The sequence below is a fragment of the Neovison vison genome, chromosome 14 (genome assembly GCF_020171115.1).
Source record: "Neovison vison isolate M4711 chromosome 14, ASM_NN_V1, whole genome shotgun sequence".
Taxonomy (NCBI): domain Eukaryota; kingdom Metazoa; phylum Chordata; class Mammalia; order Carnivora; family Mustelidae; genus Neogale; species Neogale vison.
In genome coordinates this window covers 38,152,122-38,170,314 of record NC_058104.1, presented here as the reverse complement: position 1 = coordinate 38,170,314, position 18,193 = coordinate 38,152,122, and the positions used below count along the sequence as shown (strand labels likewise).

Sequence of the window (18,193 nt, the reverse complement as noted above, 5' to 3'; positions counted from 1 at the left end):
GCGGTATTACCATGGTTTGGGGATTTTCGAGGGAGCAGTGATTTGGTATTACGGTGGCAATGCTTGTAGTTCATGTAGGGTGGAGAGGGGGACCCAGACCAAGCCAGACACAGACACAGAGAATCCTAGAGATACACAGAGACAGAGATACCTAGGGACAGAGATAGCGGGAAAGACAGATATACAGGAAGTCACAGGGAAGGGAATAGAGACACAGGGAGGCAGAACTAGAGAGAGACCTAGAGGGAGAGAGAGACTATGATAATACACTTACTGGCCATGGTTATAGCACAAGTGGCTGTGGGGGGATGGGGCATCCCAGCCCTGCTGTGCTGGTTACCCAGCGTGGCCACCTCGACCTCCGCTCACCACCCTTTCGGCAGTTTCTGAATCCCCCAGGACCAAGAAGGCCTGTAAGGCTCCCAGTCGAGCAGACAGAACAGCCAGGGCTTGGACCCCAGGTGGTGCTGGGGCAGGGGACACTTACCAGGGTGACCAGGAGGGGATAAAGCCCATGATTCTGTCTTGATGAACCCAGTTCAAGAAAACATGCTCTGAGCTCCACAGCTGGGAGAGGTTAAGGTGCTGGCTCGGTCTGGAGCAGAGTGGGATTGAGGTGCGGAGGGAGCAGGAGGTCCCCGGAGGCTGCTGGCCTGTAGCTGAGGGTGTCCAGGAGCCCATTGGGTGAGGGTGAGCCTCACAGAAGAACACCTGGCCTGGCGCCATCTTGGTCTCTGGAGGAAGACCACGCTGTCCATCCTGACTGGAACGCCATTCCTCCTTTTTTTCCTGCCTCCCCCTCAAGCCCCACATCAGTTAAGCTCCCCTTGTGAAACCTTCTTCCACTTCTACCAGTTTCTTATCTATCCTTCCGGAATTGTTCTACATGTAAAAATGTATATATAGTAACACAGGGCCCTCACTTTGCTGTGCCTTGCTTTTCTCAATGAATATTTCTTGGGGGTAATTTTTGGTCAGTATATTTTAATCTACCCAATTCGTTCTCACTTGGGCATTATTAACTTAGTATTTACTGAGCACCTTCTACGTGCCAGACTCTGTTCTAAGCTTCAGAGACAGAACAATGAACAAAACAGATACCGTTTCCACTCCAGGGAGCTGCTGTGCTAGTAGGGAGACGTAGTGAATAGTTAAATACACAAAGGATATGTTAGGTGGGATGAGTGCTATAAAGGGGGGGCAGGAGTAGCCTTCATTCTGTGATAAGGGGAGGCTATCATGGTGAAGAGACATCTGAGCAGAAACCTGAAGGAAGTTGAATTTGTTACTGATGTCTAACAAGTCACCTCCCAACTTAGTGGTTTTGTGGGTAAGGGATCCAGGCACAGGTGAGTCAGAAGATCTGACTTGTAGTCAAGCCATGGGCCAGGGCTGTGGTCACCTCAGCGCTTGCCTGGAGCTGAAGCAGCCATGTCCAAGCTCACGCTCATGGTTGTGGCAGCTTCGATTCCTCACGGGCTGGACCTGGACCTCTCCCGAGGGCTGCTTGCAACAGGGCAGCTCGCTTCCCCCAGCAGAAGTGATCCAAGAGAGAGAAAGAGATTGCACACCAAGCAAAGAGCCAGAGAGAGAGAGCAAGATGGAAGCCGCGGTGTGTTTCAAACCTAACCCCGGAAGCGATGTTTCATCCCGTCCGTATTCTGCCCCTAAGTCCAGCCCGTACTCTACGGGGATTCCATCGTGGTTCCACAAGGAGGCAGGGGTCATTGCAGGCCATCCCAGAAGCTGCCTGCTGTACAAGTGGAGCTGCAAGGGAAGAGTGGCTCAGGTAGAGGGATTGCAAGTGCAAAGGCACTGAAGTAGGACTCTGCCTGGCCCACTGAGGGGCTCAGGAGGCCAGAGTGGCTGAAGAGGAGTAAGAGTAGAAGTCGTACAGAGGATCTGGGGCGGGATGGGGACATAGATTTCTGTGCCCACACTTAACCCATCAGTCCCCTGTCGGTGGACTTTCTAGGGTGTTCTTAACACGCTGCTGCAATCTGTCTGAAGGTAAATTCCAAGCAGTGGAATTGCTGGGGTCAAAAGAAGGTGCATTTTCCGTTTTGGCAACTGTTGCCAAATTTCCCTCAAGAGCTGACCTTCCCACTGGCCTCCTCCAAGGATCCTTCACACTCTTACCTTCACTGGGCCCTGCCTTGGCCTGGTGTCCTGTCCTGGCTGCTTCGCACTAAAGGTTTATACTGTCTCCCCAGGCTCCCGTCTCCCCTCTCTCCCTCTCCCTCCCTGCAGACGGCCTCTGCCGCTGCAGATGGCTGGGGAAGTCTAAGGGTCCCTTGGAGGACACTTCCCATTGATGGAAATGCTTTGCGCTTGGAAAACTCTTCTCATGAATGGTACCTTCTGTGTGCTTTTCCCAGGTGTTGGAAATTCCCTGATGGCTATTTTGAGACAGTGAGTTGAGTCTGTGCTTGGCCACCATTTATCTCTGGGAAGGGGGCCGGCTGGCAGAGTCTGCCAAAGGGCAGAGCACTGAGAACACCTGGCCTGGAAGGAGAGGATGGTGTCCCCTTGTCCTCCCCCTCTGCACAAAGCTGAGCCCCACATGGCCACATGACATTTATAAGGCCTGGCTAGGCCTGGGGACTCTGAGACCTACTGGGTTGAGACCACATACAAGTTAACCAACATTCACCAAGCATGCCCTCTGTGCTTTTATGTCTCATATGACTAAGTGGGGAAAGTGCCTGCTTAAAAGCTTCTAGAGGCTTCTAGAATAAAATCCTTATCCCTTCCCAAGCTGGTGCTTGCCCCCCCTCCTGCAGCCCTTCACCTGTTCACTCCGTGGGCACCAGCCACACTGAGACCTTCTCCCCATCTAAAGTCTTTGACAACCTCTGTTCCCTCTGCTTGGGACTGTTCCTGGGCTTTTTCACGTTCGGCTCCTCCTTATCCTTGAGTCCCCGTTTGAAGCCCCTTCCCAGAGAGGCCTTCCCTGGTGATCCGATCGGAAATAGCTTTCTCCGGCCACTCTGTGCCTCATTCTGTTTCTTCCTTGAAATTACGTCTTTATTGTCTGTTTCCCTTACTTGACTATCAGCTCCATGAGGACAGGGACTCTTGTTGCACTCTCTACTGTGTCCCCAAGACTTAGAAAAATACCTGGCTCACAGCTGGTACTCCGGGAGCACGGGTGGTATGAGTGGATATGCCTGGGTGTTATTCTCAGGCCCAGAGATGGGGGCTCCGGGATGTTAAGTGACTTGTCCACAGACATAGAGCTGGGAAGTGGCAGAATTGAGATTCAAACCCAGGTGTGTCTGCCTCCAACCTGGAGCTCTGTCCCCTGCTGGATGGCCAGACAGACATAGCTGGCTGTCCAGAGGTGACTGATGGGTGTTAAGCCCATGTTTGAGACCTGAAGGTTCGTGGTGTCTGCGGGTAGGTGTGCTGGGGTCTGGGAAGTAGGCTGGACTGAGGGGCTGGTGCCTTTCTCATCCACCCCCAGTGCATAGAGCCACACCATCCACTGCCATGCAATCGTACTCACCCTGGTGAGGCCTGCGGGCTCTGAGACCCACTAGGGTAGAGACCACAGAAGAGTCAACCAGTGACAAGACAGGCAAGGTCTGGGGCACTGATGACTCTCAGTCCCTCCTTCTCCCCTGCCAGATTTCCATTTTTCTTATCATCATGCTTAGTCACACCTCTTCTCTGGAGGTTCAGGTTGCTTGAGGGGGCGGTGCTTGTGTCCTTTATCTGGAGAATCTGGCCCTTCCATGGACAGCAGAGAAATATTCAGGGGTACCCACTCTGGACCTGACCCATTGGGCCCGCCACACAACCTTAACTTTTCTGAGCCTCCGTCTCCTTATCTGTCAAAGAGAGAGTAACAACTCCTCCTTTGTAAAATCTCCTAGCAGGACCAGCGAGGTGGTGCGTGTAGATTCCTGTCTTGCACACACAGTCAACACCCCATGTCACCGTGTGGCCCAGGTATCACCCTTCAAAGCCTTCCTCCTCCCTCAAAGGCTGCCTGGGGTGCCCCACACTGCAGCCTCTCTTGCATTGCCACTGCACTTCCCAGTTATTTGCTCTCCTCTGTGCTTCTCCACGAGGACCCGCACATCATCCCTGGACCCCCTTTGCAGGGATGAGTCATGGCCAAGCAGATGTATCAGTAAAGGTATTGTAAACGGACTGGCACATGGAGGGCCCTCTGCTCCGTGCTCTGGTGGGCAAGCAGGGCCATGCAAGAGTAGTGGAGCAGAGGGGTCGGGGAGTACGGGGGGGCAACTAGAGGGGCGTGGGATAACTTGGTCCCCAGGATGGGAAGAACTCAGACTCTCTCCAGCATGTGTCAGCCTCCAGGGATGTCTGACCCAGCAGGTGGAGCACTGTAGCAGGAGTCCCGGGATCAGGTCAGCGTGAGGCATGGCAGCAGCCAGTGTAGCCTCCAGACTTGCAGAGCAGTGACTGTGCTCTGGGCCCTGTTCTGTGTGCCCATGGTTCATTCCTACCACCAGGTGAGGAAACTGAGGCACAGCAGATTTAACGGAATCGCCCAGATCACATGGTCCTAAAGTGTCAGAAGCAGGCTTGGATGTAAGTGGACAAACTCCAGAGCCCACATTGTCCTGCCTCCCATGACGGTGTCTAAGTGGTCTGCTGGCCGGGGGAAAAGGCCCAGCCAGGATATGGGGATGGGAGAGTTGGTCTAATCTGGGATGCAGGGGTGGGGCGATGGGGACCCGGATGTATTCCCCAGAGCCCTAGAAGACAATCAGCTGCCTGGGAAGGAACTGGCAGTTTGGTTGGAGAAGGAGCCTGTCATCTTGGGGGGCAGGGTGAGGTACATAGGGCCACTCCTGGGCCAGGCCTAGGGAAGGTGAGTGGACCCCAGAGCCAGGAGGCTGGGTCAGGAGCAGGGCAGCTGAGCCTTGCTGAGGTGGGCAGGGCTGATGGGGGTGGGAGCGGGGCCGGGTTGGTGGGGGGAGAGCTCCAGCTGCAGGCTGCCCCCAGGGCCTACGTAGAGCCACGCCTCACTGGCCTCGGAGCCTTAGCAGCTCATGGACCCAGCTGAGCCTTGATTCCTGGCAGACCGAGATCTGGGGGCCTTGCAGCCTGGTCCCCACTCTGAGCACCACGGAGCTCTGGTGGGAGCACATTTCTGACTCCCAGGGCCTTCTTCAGAAGAGAGCTGGGCAGACTCACTTCCACCCAAGTAGAGCACGCAGACGACAAGTGGAGGATCTCAGGCAGGGACACCAGGGCCAACAGCAGCAAAGGTGATGCTCCTGGGGGCCCCTCCTCTCCGTCCTCCATGAGCACCTCCTCCGCCCGGAGATTTGCTCAGACCCAGGCAGCCCCGGATGCTAACCCTGCGGGAGATCTTAGCACTGGCTTCAGGCTGACAGAGACAGCACCCAAGTCCAGGATGCGCTGCCCCACCTCACTCCAGCTTTGTCCTCTGTCACCTAGCTGAGTGGGGCTCCATCTGGGCTCCTGTCCTGGGGGGTGCAGGAGGTGCCTCTCTGGGAGCATTCCAAGCTAGAGGTCAGGAGAACGGGTGCCTGCGGGAGGGACAGCAGAGCCACTGGGCTTCCGAGGAGGCAAGGCCGACAGCGCCCCAGCCCTAGCATCCTCAGGACCCCGCGGTGCCTCCTCAGCACACTTCCCACCTTCCTGCCCTGAATCTGAGCCCAGACCTGAGTCCTGGGTCTCGGCTTACTTGTCACCTCCCTGAGGGGGCTGGGCCCTACTTCCTTGGCCAAACGGACTCCCACTTCCTCCTCATGCCCTCTTTTCCTTCACAGCATTTATTAAACTCTGAATTTTAAATGTGTTGATTTTCTGTCTTCCTCCCCCAAGAACATCAGCTCCGTGAGGGCGGGGACCTTGTTTGTCCTCCTCCTTTATCTCCCAGACCGCGTGAGGACAGTCAGTGACTCTGCAGACCGTACAGAGCCTCGGGAAGGGGCGGGCCGTCCGGAGGTTTTGCTCCCTGGAGCTTCTGCGGCGAGACGGCCGCTCAGCTCATTTTCCTGGGGTGCAGGCAGCTTCCTGGGCAGCGAAACTAATTGGATAGTATCACAGCGTCCCTGCAGGGAAGTGTGGCAGCCCAGAGCTCTTGAAATCTAACCGGCCAGAAGAATAGGATTTGCATTTCGGCTAATGGGACTGGTGGACGGCAGAGTAGCTTTCGGAGGCATGTTCTCAAGGCTGGCCAGGCCTGAGGCGGGGGCCCCAGACCCATCCTAGTTTTCTCTGTGCAGCCCAAGGGCCAAATGGGAGGTGAGGGGGGCCCCACAGCGTCAGACCCGAACACAGGGAGTATTCCTGCCTGGAACGTGGGTGCACGGACTGGATATTCCTGGGAGAGAGAGACAGACAGAGAGCACAAGACAGAAAGGAAGCGTCAAAGACAGAGGTAGAAGGAAACAGAAGAAGAGACAGAGGCAGAAAGAGAGGGAAACGCCAAAGGGAGGGGCTCACGCCGTGGCCCCGGTGAGCACATGGTCCAGGAGGACAGCGAGATGGGCCTGCCCAGTGAGCGCCCCCCGCCCCGCCGCGATTTCAGAGCCCCCGGAGTCTTTCCTAATGCGAGCATCTTGCCTCAAAGAGCGAACTTCTGGTGTGTACAGATTCTTCTCTTTGATGCCCCAGGGGCCGGGAAGTTAAGCCGATTCTGTCCTCTCGTGCCCAGCGCGAGGGAAACCATCAGTGCGCAGACTGGAGGAATGCTGGTCTTGAACTTCCAAGGGAGAGTGTGTGCTCTCCAGGAGGCACGCCTCCCCGGCGGCCCCCAGGTCCCCAAGCCTGCCACAGGGTGTGCAGCTGGTGGGACACGCCCCAGCCTACAGCTGCGGGCGCCCACTGGGGGCTGCTGCTTTCCCCTGGTGCGCCGGTCCTCATGCTTTGTCCTGGGCCTCTCCCGCCGCGAAGGCCGCTGCATCCATGGGGCCATCATTTCCGTGGCATTTTCCTCTAAATCACTCACTTTTTTTTTGAAACGTAAATGTATTCAGAAAGGAAGCTTCAGATCACCACCGGAAATGAAAAACCAGTGGTACTTGCAATGAATAGAGAAGGGAACCATAAAACTGGGAAAATAAAAACATCCCCATTGTAAGAACGTGTAACATCTCAACCAGTGGTTCCCCTCCCCACCCGCCCCGAGGTGCGGCTGCTCTCTCCCCATCCCCCGCCCCGCCAGGGGACATTTGTAACCTCTGGAGATATTTTCGGGGATGCAGCTAAACATCCTGAGAAGCCCAGAATAGCCCACCCCCATGACAAAGGGGTATCGGGCCCCAGATGTCAGTAGTGCTGAGGTTTGGAACTTCTGGTCTAAAATAAGCTTGCGCGCCCGAGGGCGGTGTGCCCCACACTTGGGTAGCTCTGACCCGGTTAGCTGCTCACCCCTGAGGCTCAGCTGCAACACCCCTCCCCAGGGTTGCCTCCCCAGACCCCCAGAGTGGAGGTCACTGGAGGTCAGCTCCTGTGACCCCTGTACCGCTTACCTCCTGACTCTCTGGCCCTTAGCCTTTGCTTTCTGCCCGTGTCCTGGTCCCCCCCGAGACTTGCAAGCAGGCAGGGCCCACACCTGTCCTAGTCGTCCTTCTCCAGCCCTGACTGGTAGCAGGTGCTCCGTAGTTACACGTGGAATGAACAAAAGCTGGGCAAAAAAAAAAAAAAAAAGGGGGATTCTGCCCCTGAGTCCCCCACTGTGGGCCTGTCAGGCACTCTGTCTCCTGTGAAGTGGAGACTTGAAATGGAGACTGGAACACAGGACTTCTGTGCCCCAGAGCACGCAGTGGGTGGAAAGGTCCCCGGCAGGGCGAGAGCCCTGAATCAAGGTTAGGGGTGATCTGCAGGGGGCAGGGGTCCCTGGAGAGATCAGGGGCTCCTGCCTCATTCATTTCTTTTCCCACAGTTAGCCTGAGCTATCCCGGGGTGGTTAATAACGGCACCTCCTTTTCTCTCAAGGTCCTGGTCTGGATAGTCAATGACGGGGTCCCCCTCACTTTCACTCTTGGGCCACAGTATCTAGTGGGGCAGGCGGAGAGTCGAGCAGTCACCGAGGTTTGAGAGAGCCGTCCATACAGGCTGGCTCTGCCCTGCCCTCCCCACTCGGGGACACTGTACTTACAGGGGACACTCAGGCTTCTCTGTTTAGCAGTGGGGTCTCGAGCCTGAGTGGGGGACTGAGAGCCTGGAGCGGGGCTGCTGAGAAGGCACCCCCTCAGCAGACAGGGTTTCAAGTATCACGCATCATGCCAGAGTTGAGACTGTTCCCCCAGATGCAGCCCAAGGTCAAGGCTTGGGTCGAATGTCAAGACCACATTCCTGGAGCGTTTGAATTTCTGGGGTGGAGATGCAGAAGGCAGGGGGAGAGAGGGCCAGAACTGTGATTTGTGTGATTTGTGTGGACATGTCAAGGGGGTCTTCCAGCTCTGTCTCGGGGGGCTCCAGCTTGCTCTCCTCATTCCCACCCAGGCACGGGCCGGCGTCCCTGCCCCCCTTCCTCCTACCACCATCCAGCGGGTGACGGCCCACTGCTGTCTCGGGGGCTTATGAACGTCCAAGGCCACCAGAATGGGGTTAGCGCATGTGAAGAGTTACGTGGGAGCAGGCCCTAGGATGACGTCACTCTTTCTGAGCGACCTTGAGGACGCACTGGTTGTGTCTTTGCGCACGTGGCCAGACGGTCGGGGTGTCCGCTGCTGTTGCTGCCCACTCAGATCGGGCGAGAACCCTTTGTTGCCCCCACGGCCCACGTTCTCCTTGGGCAGTCCTGGAAGGGGCTGCTCTGTTCGTGTCTCATCTCTCCAGTTACCCCAATGAAGGAGGGTAACAGGGAACACTGGAGCCAGGTGGTGGTGGGGGCGGGCAAATCCATGATTTTAACATGAAAAATCATCCCAGCACCACATTGCCCTGCGCTGCTCCAGGACTCACTGGGAACTGGGGTCATGGCCTCAGGGACGCCTTCTAGGCCCCTACCTGCTGGGAAGGGTCTGAGTCCGTTCGTTGCCTTGGGGCTCGATGAAGGCAGTTGGGGCAGACGAGGCTGGTGGTGGTTCAGTAAACCCCATCCTTGAAATGGGATGGTCCCCTGTTAAAGCTGCCTCTGATTTGGGCCACTTCCCTGTAAAAGGCAAATGGAGAAATGCGCAGAATCCAAACAAGCATGATGCTAATGACTCAAGTGGCCTGAAAGGGAGGCCCTTGCGGGAGGGGCCGAATAATGGCAATGATCTAGCACGGGGCAGACAAGGTTGAGGGGCGACTCGGTAATTGCCAAGCTCCCACAGGATCCCCACAAGGAGAAGTCAACCGGCTCACCCCCTTGTCCTCGGAGGGCAGAGCAAGAAATTAGCTTAAATTGGAGCTGGAAAGATTTAGGTTATGTGTAAGGAGGAACTTTTTAAACCCTGAAATATGCTACTCAGAGAGGCTTCGGGTTCTCGAGAGAGTGTCTAAAAATAGCCTGGTCTTTAAAAATAGTTCTGGGCAGGCTTTAAACATAGCCTCTGCTCAGCTCCTTGGTCACGGTTTTCAGAGCAAGCGGACCCCGCCGTATGGGGTGCTCCCCAGGTCAGAGGGCTCGGGGGACAGTCAGAGCCAACTCCGGTCTCCATCCGGACAAACATTTGAATGTTTTAGATGTTTATAGATAAGGGATTTATTTTTCTGTCTTCCTCCCCGCTGAGGGGTGTCAGGAAGTTCCAACCTTTAGAAGCTCAAAGTTTTCGGCCGATGCTAAGTGGGTCAAACCCATCAGTTACCCCCAGTCCCTCCCGACTCCCGAGGCAGGGCTCTCTGCATCTGCGGGTCGGCTGGGAATTCATCCATCTCGGCAAAGCTCACACCCCTCCAGCCACCTGCTCACCTGCCCCCTGACCTCAGCAGCCTTGGCCTGGCCGTGTCCTTGTCGCTTGGGGACCTACAGCCAGCTCTCCCGACCCCCTGCTTCCCACCTCCTCATCCTCCACATGCCGGCCAGAGAGATCTTACGGATGAGACACACCTGATTCTCACCTTCTTGCTTACAGTTTCGTGATTCCTGCCCATTTGCCCTCAGGACAAAGCCCAAACTCCCTAGAGATCCAGAATTTTTCAGTGCCCCCTTTTTCTCTCTAGCAGCGGCTCCCTCAGCCACGTGCCCTGCCTCACAGCGCTAACAGCCCACCAGGCCACTTTGCCTCCGAGCTCCCCCAGAGCGGGTCCATGGCCAGGCACACCCTCTTGGTCCCTCTGAGCCTGCAGCTCTCAGATTGGAGGTCACCTTCCCTGGGTGACATTTTTTCCTAACCTTCCCACCCAAGCCTGGTCAAGGAGCCCAGCTGGGCTTCCCATGGGTCCCCTGGCTGCCCTGGCCCATGCCAGTCCCCAGGTGTCTCTGTCTCCACCCCCCCACCCCCGCCCACAGAGCATTAGGAGACCAGTCGGCTTGCCCCCAGCTGGAAGAGACTCTGGCCCACCACAGGTACTCAGTACATGCTCAGGGACTCATCAACTCACTGTCAGGCCGCCCCAGCTTCCCCTTTGCTGCCCTCCTGCCCTATCTCATCAGGTTTCAGCCTCCTCCAGGTCCCCACCAGCTCTGTGATGTCCCAACATGACACGCATGGGATTGTTGGCAAATCCAGATCGGTGCCCACACACCCAAGAATATTTATGTAGACACAAATGCTCTCCGAGTGTCCGGAGTAGTGACTTAGCATCTTTAATAATAAACTCTTTAATATATAATAATAAACATCTTTAATAATAAATAATAAGTTAATTAATCAACTCCTTCTCTAGTATCTCCATTAAATGGAGCATGCCTTCAGCAGAGTAGGTCCAAACCCTGCAAGACAGACGCAGGTCAGAGGCAGGACGAGTCCCAGAAGCTGGGTGGGCGTCATTGCTCCGTGTCCTGCCCCAGGCCACAGCTCCAGGCTGCTGTGTTCCCGCAGCAGGGTCCCCTGGGCCGGGGTCCACCACACCCCCTCCCCACAGCATGGCGTCATGGCTTGGCACTCCGGCCCATCCCTGTCATGTCGACTGATCTCACTTTACACTCGTGAGCATGGAGCCCACACACAGGGTGTCCCCACTCCCCAGAAGGACTATTTCAGCCCTCCTCTTGCTCCCTAAACTGCCGCAGGTCTATACCCATGGACTCACTCTCAAGTGCTCGGTGGAGAGGAAGCCGCTCTGGGGGGTCCTCCAGCCCCTTGCTTGTGTAGAAGCTTCCCTGTCCTCCTTGCCTCCTCTGCCCTGCTTCTGCAGTTGCCCTGGGGCCTCTCTGATGGCAGTCTCCCCTCCCCCACCCCCATCTACTAGATAGCTTGGTGGGGGGAGCACAGGAGCATTCTCTGTCTCCCCTCTTTGGGATCCATCCCTGAACCCTGCTGTCACCCCTTTTTCCTGCTTCTCCATGGATTTTGACGCCTTCTCTGGGATGACTTGGCTGCTTTCTCTCTTCGTTGCAGCCCTATCGTAGGTGAGCGTCTGTCCCCAGTGGCCCACGTGCTGGCAAATCCAGCAGTCCCCTCTCTGTCCTCACCTCTGACCTCACGGCTGCTGCCTCCGTCTTGGCACACTTATTTGGCCTGGCGCTGGCCATGCCACACTCGCTTCCTCCCGCTGCCTAGGCCCCTCCTGGGCTGCTCCGGCCGCCCCTCCTACTCCGCTCAGCCCCAACATTGGCTCGGCTCCATCTGGGTTTTCTCTTGCTACGATCTCTCTCTGGGTGGTTTCTCCCGGGCCCTTGTCCCTGTGCCAGTGACTCATGCATTTGATCCCCAGCTCGGACTGCTCCCTGAACCCCCAACTTGTATACCCAACTGCTTGCTTGATGTCTCTGCTTGGGTAGGAGGTAGACATTCCAACCAATATGGCCCAGATGGGACTCCAGCCACCCCGGTGTTTTCCTCCCTTCCCCGTCTTCATCTTAGTAGACGGCACCACCACCACCATCTGCCCGCTTAGCTGCCCAACCGGAAACTCTGGAGAGCACCCTAGAATTCCAGGCGCCCTCGCCCCCACGTCCCGTTGGCTCCCCCTTCACACCTGCCCAGGGGCTGCCAGCAGCTCTGGGCCAAGTAGCCGGCCTCCTGGACGGGCCCCAGCCGGGCTCCGCAGCTCCTCCCCCGTCCTCCCTCTTCAGCCAGTAGCCAGGATGAGCGGTCAACATGACCGAGGCGCCGGTTTCTGCCGTCTGCTGGCCTCTGTTGCGCTTACAATAGAAGCCGGACTCATCACTGTGCTCCGTAATGTGCGGCCGCTGGCTGCCCTCCTCACCCACCCCTAGCCACCTTCTCCTTAGCCCGCTGTGGGAGCCTCCTCTCCCTGCCACCCCCAGCTCAGGCCCCTGCCAGGCCTCTCCCCCTCCTCCTGGAATGCTCTGCCCCAGGCCTCCCCGTGGCTGCCTCCAGCTCCCATCAAATCTTTGCTTAAACCTCTCCTCCCGAGGGGCGCCTGGGTGGCTCAGTGGGTTGGGTGTCTGCCTTCAGCCCAGGTCTTGATCCCGGAGTCCTGGCATCCGGCCCCATCTCAGCAGGGAGTCTGCTTCTCCCTCCGCCCTTCCCCCTGCTTGTGCTCTGTCTCACTCTCTCTCAAATAAATAAATATAATCCTTAAAAAAAAAACCAATCACCTCCCCAGAGAGGCCCTCCCTGACCATCCAGTCTGAGCGGCCCCCAGGATCTCTCTGACACGTTATTTTATTTTCATCACGGCACCTCTCTCTACAGGATGTTTTCCTGTTAACTCACGTTCTTGTTGTCTGGATCTCTCCGTTAGACCCTGGGGGCCTGGAGGGCAGGGCCTGGGTCTGTCTGTGTTAGCGGCCCCAAGCACTAGACCTGTGAAAAGCATTGGCTAAGTATTCACTGATAGATCGAATTAACAAATGATAAACAAATGAACGTTGACTTGGATATTGGCTCACGTAGGCGACTGGCTCCCCCGAGTCAGCAGATGGGGCCCCGCCTTGCTCATTCCCATATCCAGGACCCAGGACTCTCCACCGGGGGACTAACGTCCCGCCCCCACACACCTTGACATCTGTGGTGGTCTGTTCGTTTGATCCGTCCCGAACACTTACTGTGTGCTGGGACTCCGGACCTGGTGCCTGGACAAGGGTGCCATCTGGACGACCTATACAGTGGGTCTTAGGCATTCATTCATTCATGCATTCATTCATTCATTCATTCAAGAAGCACTGATATAGGGCCTCCTTCTAGATGTTTCTAGATGCTTCACAAGTATAAGCCACCTGCTACTCATACCAATCTATGACAAGTGCTGTTATTACCCCCACGTTACACTTGGGGAAACTGAGGCACAGAAATGGGACGTCACCCCCTCAAGGTCACGTGGCTGGTGAGTGACAGAGCTGGAAGCTACAGACTCTCTGTCACGTTGTTTTCCCCCTGCTTTACCCTGGGCTTACCTTCTGACCCTCCCGACACTGTCTCTCAATTCTGGGCCCACGCCAGCCCCTCCGGACTGGACAGCCGACTTCCCTTGGTTGGTCTGAGCAGGGCTGGGAGTTGTGGCAGCCCTTCCCGCTCTGGGAAGGGATCACACCCCGCCCAGCTCTGGCGCCTCCGTCAGTGTCACACGCCAGTGCCCTCCAGTGTCCCCCAGAGGCTTGGATGAGCCATGGCCACCTCACGGCGTGGGGTTGTGGGCCGGGGCTCCCGTTTATGGTGGCAGGGTTTGGAAAATGAGGTTTGCAGCCATGAGTTTCCTTCCCGCCAGGAAGCAGCAGTCACGGAGCAGAAAAGCCCCATTCATTTAGTTGATGCTAATTTAGGAGGTGCAGGAACTCCGCAGAAAGTCACTTTTTCACCCAGAGGAGATGGAAACCATTCCTTCTGCAGAGGCTTCCTATGACAGATGCTACCGTGGACCTCCCTTTGCAGAGCAGACCTGCTTCCAGAAACATGGGTGAGGGTCAGGTTTTCAAAGGAGCCTCTTCAAAATGCAATCAGAGACTCTCACCGGCCCATCTTGGAGTGAACTGTCATTTTCTTAAAGCCCGGCCTTTCGTATTTAGGAGTAAATGGAATTCGATTGAGAAATCAATGCTTTTTCAGACTAACGATTTGGAAAATTAATTATTCTGCCGACAGGCTGGGTCTTATGTCCCCACTGCCCTAATCCAAGGAATGCTCGTTCTCATGAAAGCTCTCTTTCTTTAGTAGATGCTCACTAGAACTACCTGTGCCTACTAAGATCCCCATTTCATAGATGAGAAGACCAAGGCATCCAGAGGTCGCATAACTCAGGGAGCATCTGGACTGGCAGGGTACCAAAGGACCTGAAGAAGTCAGAACCATCAGAACCGTGGGGCGTTTGGAGAGAAAGCTCCTCCCCGAGAAAGGGAAGGGGTCGGGACCCCACCAAAGGCACAAGGCTCCTGGGTAGGGCAGCAGTTCCAGGGGGAATGAGCACTGGGCAGCGAGGAGAGGGGGCTGGTCCTCCGAGCGAACAGACCGTCTTGTGAGTTATAAGAACTCCAACACTGTGGCACTGACACAGGGACAGAGGGAGACCAGTGGAACAGAGTGACATTAGGACACAGGCTCATATACATGTGGGGCTTGGAATAGAAGTGTCATTTAAAGTCACTGCAGAAAGAACAGACCATTCTACAAGGATTCCAAACAATTAGCGACTCATTAAAGACAGTTACCTCACACCATTCACCAAGATAAATTCTGGGTGAATTCATATAAAAATATAGGACCGTGTATGATGGTGCTCCTTTTCTAAGCCTTGGTTTTTTTTGTTTTTTTTTTTTTTAAGATTTTTATTTGAGAGAGAGAGAGAAAGTGAGCAGGGGAAGGGGCAGAGGGAGAGAGAGAACCAGACTCCCCACCGAGCAGGGAGGCCGAGGACATGGGGCTTATTCCCAAGACCTGGAGATCATGATCTGAGCCGAAGGCAGATGTTTAACCGACTGAGCCTCCCAGGTCCCTTACGATGCTCCTTTTCTAATAGTAGACAGAGGAAGCAAAAACCAAAAAGGAAAAGACTGGCAAGTTTGATGATATCAGATACCAAAATGTAGGACAAAAGAGGCTTTATCCATAATTGCCATCATTCAGCACTGGAAAGCCATGAGGAGACATGGAGGAAATGTACGTGCCTATTGCTAACTGACAGACGTCGATCTGAGAAGGCTACACACCATACGATTCCAACTATATGATATTCTAGAAAAAGCAAAACGATGAAGACGACAAAAAGATTGGTGGCTGCCAGGGCTTCAGGGAGGCGGGAGGGAGGGAGGGATGAGCAGGTGGAGAACAGGGGATTTTTAAGGCTGTGAAATGAGTCGACACAGTAATGGTGGACACGTGTCACCAAAGATTGATCAAGATCCGAAAAAAAAAGATTGATCAAAATCTATAGAATGTACAACACAAAGAGAAAGCCCTAACGTAAACTAAGTTAATAGTTTAATTTAGTTAATACTGGGATCAGTGTTGGTTTGTCAATGGTAGCAAATACAGTACGCTAATGCCAGATATTAATCATACGGGAAACTGTGGGAGTGGCGACCAGGGGCACAGGGGAGCTCTCTGTTCCCCTCACTTTTTTCTGTAAACCTAAAATGGCTCTAAAAACCAAAGTCTATTTATGAATTAAAAACAAAAAGATGCGCAGCGCATGGGAAAAGGCAAGCAGTAGACTCTCGGTCTTCTATGCAACAGACAGGATTAGTATGCAGAATACATAAAGAATTCCTACCAATTGAGAAGGGAAAATGTATATGTATGTATGTATGTATGTGTGTGTGTATATATATATATATTTTATTGACAAAGGATACAGACAGGCACTGGAAGGACAGAGGTAGGAATGGTCAACCAACACGTGAAGAACACCCAAGCTCACTAGCAACAAAGGAAGCACAAAACTTTAAATGATGTTGAAGAGTCACTCTGCGTCATGCAAGGGGCACAGTATTTAATGTTTTGGAATCTGCAGCGTCAGGGAAGGTTGGGGTAAGAACTCCCAGACAGCTGGCAGAAGCACAAGATGGGGCTACCACACAAGAGAGCAATTCCCCGACACGGACTCACATTTAAAATGCATAGGCTTCATGACCCAGCAATTCTTCTTATTCCCTCTGCAGATATCCTGCTTGTACGCACAAAGACACTTACAGAAAAGCGTTCATTGCAGCACTGCTCATAGAGCAAAAACCTGGAAATAATATAACTGTCAATTGATTGGTTAAGTAAAACACACTACTTCATTATTAAGGACTTGTATGCAGCAGTTGCAAAGAATAAGGTAGATCTGTTATGTACCTCTTGGCAAGTTCACCCAGGACTGTGTCAAGTAAAGAAAAATAAGATCGCCATATGGCTCACCACTCTTCTCCTCCTTCTAACAGACTGAGCCAGGGCAGAGAGGACCAAAGAGGGTGCTGTGTTGGCTGTGACAGCCCGGGACAGTTCTGTGCCACCTGCCAGGGCACAACTAAAAATGCAGACTAGAACGTACCAGATTTGCTGACTGGAGGGCTCCCCGCCAGGCCACACCCGTGGTCCAATAACCATGACAAGTGTCCACAAGGGGCTGACCCAGGCTCAGAGAAGCAGGCAGCCACATTGCGTCTTTGGTCTCCGTTGGGTCCGGGGTCCAGGGGCTAGAGCGCGACCCAGAGGTGTGCTGGAGCCTGCGGGCACGAGGTCGGGAGCACCAATGGCACAGCCTCTGCTCTGCTTCCGGTGACGTCACATCGGTAGCTTGAGATCGGCCGTAGTGGGAGTCACTGCACTGCACCATGGAACTCGGCAAATGCTACAGATCCGGGCTTTTCTTTTCCCTCTGGAGAACCAGTTGTTCAACATTTGTCTTCACACTATGGGAATGCAGGGTGGCCCTCTCCCTCCACTGCCCACTCTGAGTTCCAGGATGCAGAGCCCTGCTCCCCCTTTACTTCTGTCTCTGCTAAACCTCCTCTTCTCCTCCGTGTATCTGCATCTTTCCTCTCGCCTCCTCTTCAAGAAGAGGGAAGAGGGTGATCAGGCAGCCGGGGCAGGACAGACGCGCGCTGGGCAGCACGGGATAAGCCCTGCAGCTGAGGGCATTTGAATCTGGGCACCAGCCCCGACAACGCCATTGACCCCCTTCGTAACCATGGACAGAATTTACCACTCCAGGCTTCTGTGTTCTCGTCTTTGAAATGGGAATAATCATACTCGGCTGTACACATACAGCCTTGCAGGCATGGTTCTGCTTCATCTCCAGGGAGGGACATGCATGTAGACTGCATCGTGAATGGACCCTATGGAGATGTACAGTGGGCAACCTGAACAACGGTACATAGTCCCGATCATGGTACTTCTTGATACTTAGAAGGTTGTTACGAAAAAGAAGAGGTAATAACCCCGAGTGCTTGGCCCACAGCAGGTGCACAAGCGTGATTGCTTTCCTTTCTTGTTATCTACCTCTTCTCTTCTGGACACTGTATCACTCCGTCTTAGGGTTGGATTCATGAGGGCTCCAGATGCCATGGTCCACACAGGGAAATGCCCCCAGGGTTGTAATAACCCTTCCAGCTGTAACAAGGCTATGCCCCCAGGCACTGGTATTGAAGCTGCCTTGTCCCATTCACCCACCTTTTGCCTTACCCGTCAGAGTCCTCATCTTAGGGTCCAAAGATCTGAACAAAGCTCAAAGAGTGAAGCTTTGTCCAGCTCTACGTGGAGAAAATGTGGGGGAAGCGAATTCCCACTCAGATCCGTGGGAATCCACGTTTTCCCAGCCAGCGGGCTCAAAGATTTTTGACCCGTGAACCACAGAAAAACATTTCATGTTTCAGTCACCACACACATGGACATACACATAGAACCAAAAAGATTCACAAAATAATATTCACTCTTGCTAAGCTTGATGGTATTGGGTATGTCTATTCTATTCCATTCTTGTTGCCTGCCTTTCTTTCTTTTTTCTTTTTTTTTTTTTTTTACCACTGGCAATCAGTGAAGGTGATTTCATGACCCACTAGTCTAATGAGTTCAGACCTACAATTTGAAAAATCCTTCTAGGCTGCGTCTCCCAAATGACCAAATGACCTTACAGTTTGCAGGCATCAGTGAACTATATATAGCCCACAGGTGAAATCCGGCCCAGCGCTTGTTTTTGTAAATAAAGTTTTATTGGTACACAGCCATACTCATCCATGTATTTATTGTCTATGGCTCTTTTGGGC

At 54.2% G+C, this 18,193-nt stretch overlaps 1 protein-coding gene across 5 annotated transcripts in view; it reads left to right on the top strand.

Moving 5' to 3' along the window:
* Nucleotides 1–18,193, top strand: part of GSG1L (GSG1 like) — a 197,797-nt gene that overhangs the window by 142,745 nt on the left and 36,859 nt on the right. The gene's annotated exons all lie outside the window — the stretch shown is intronic.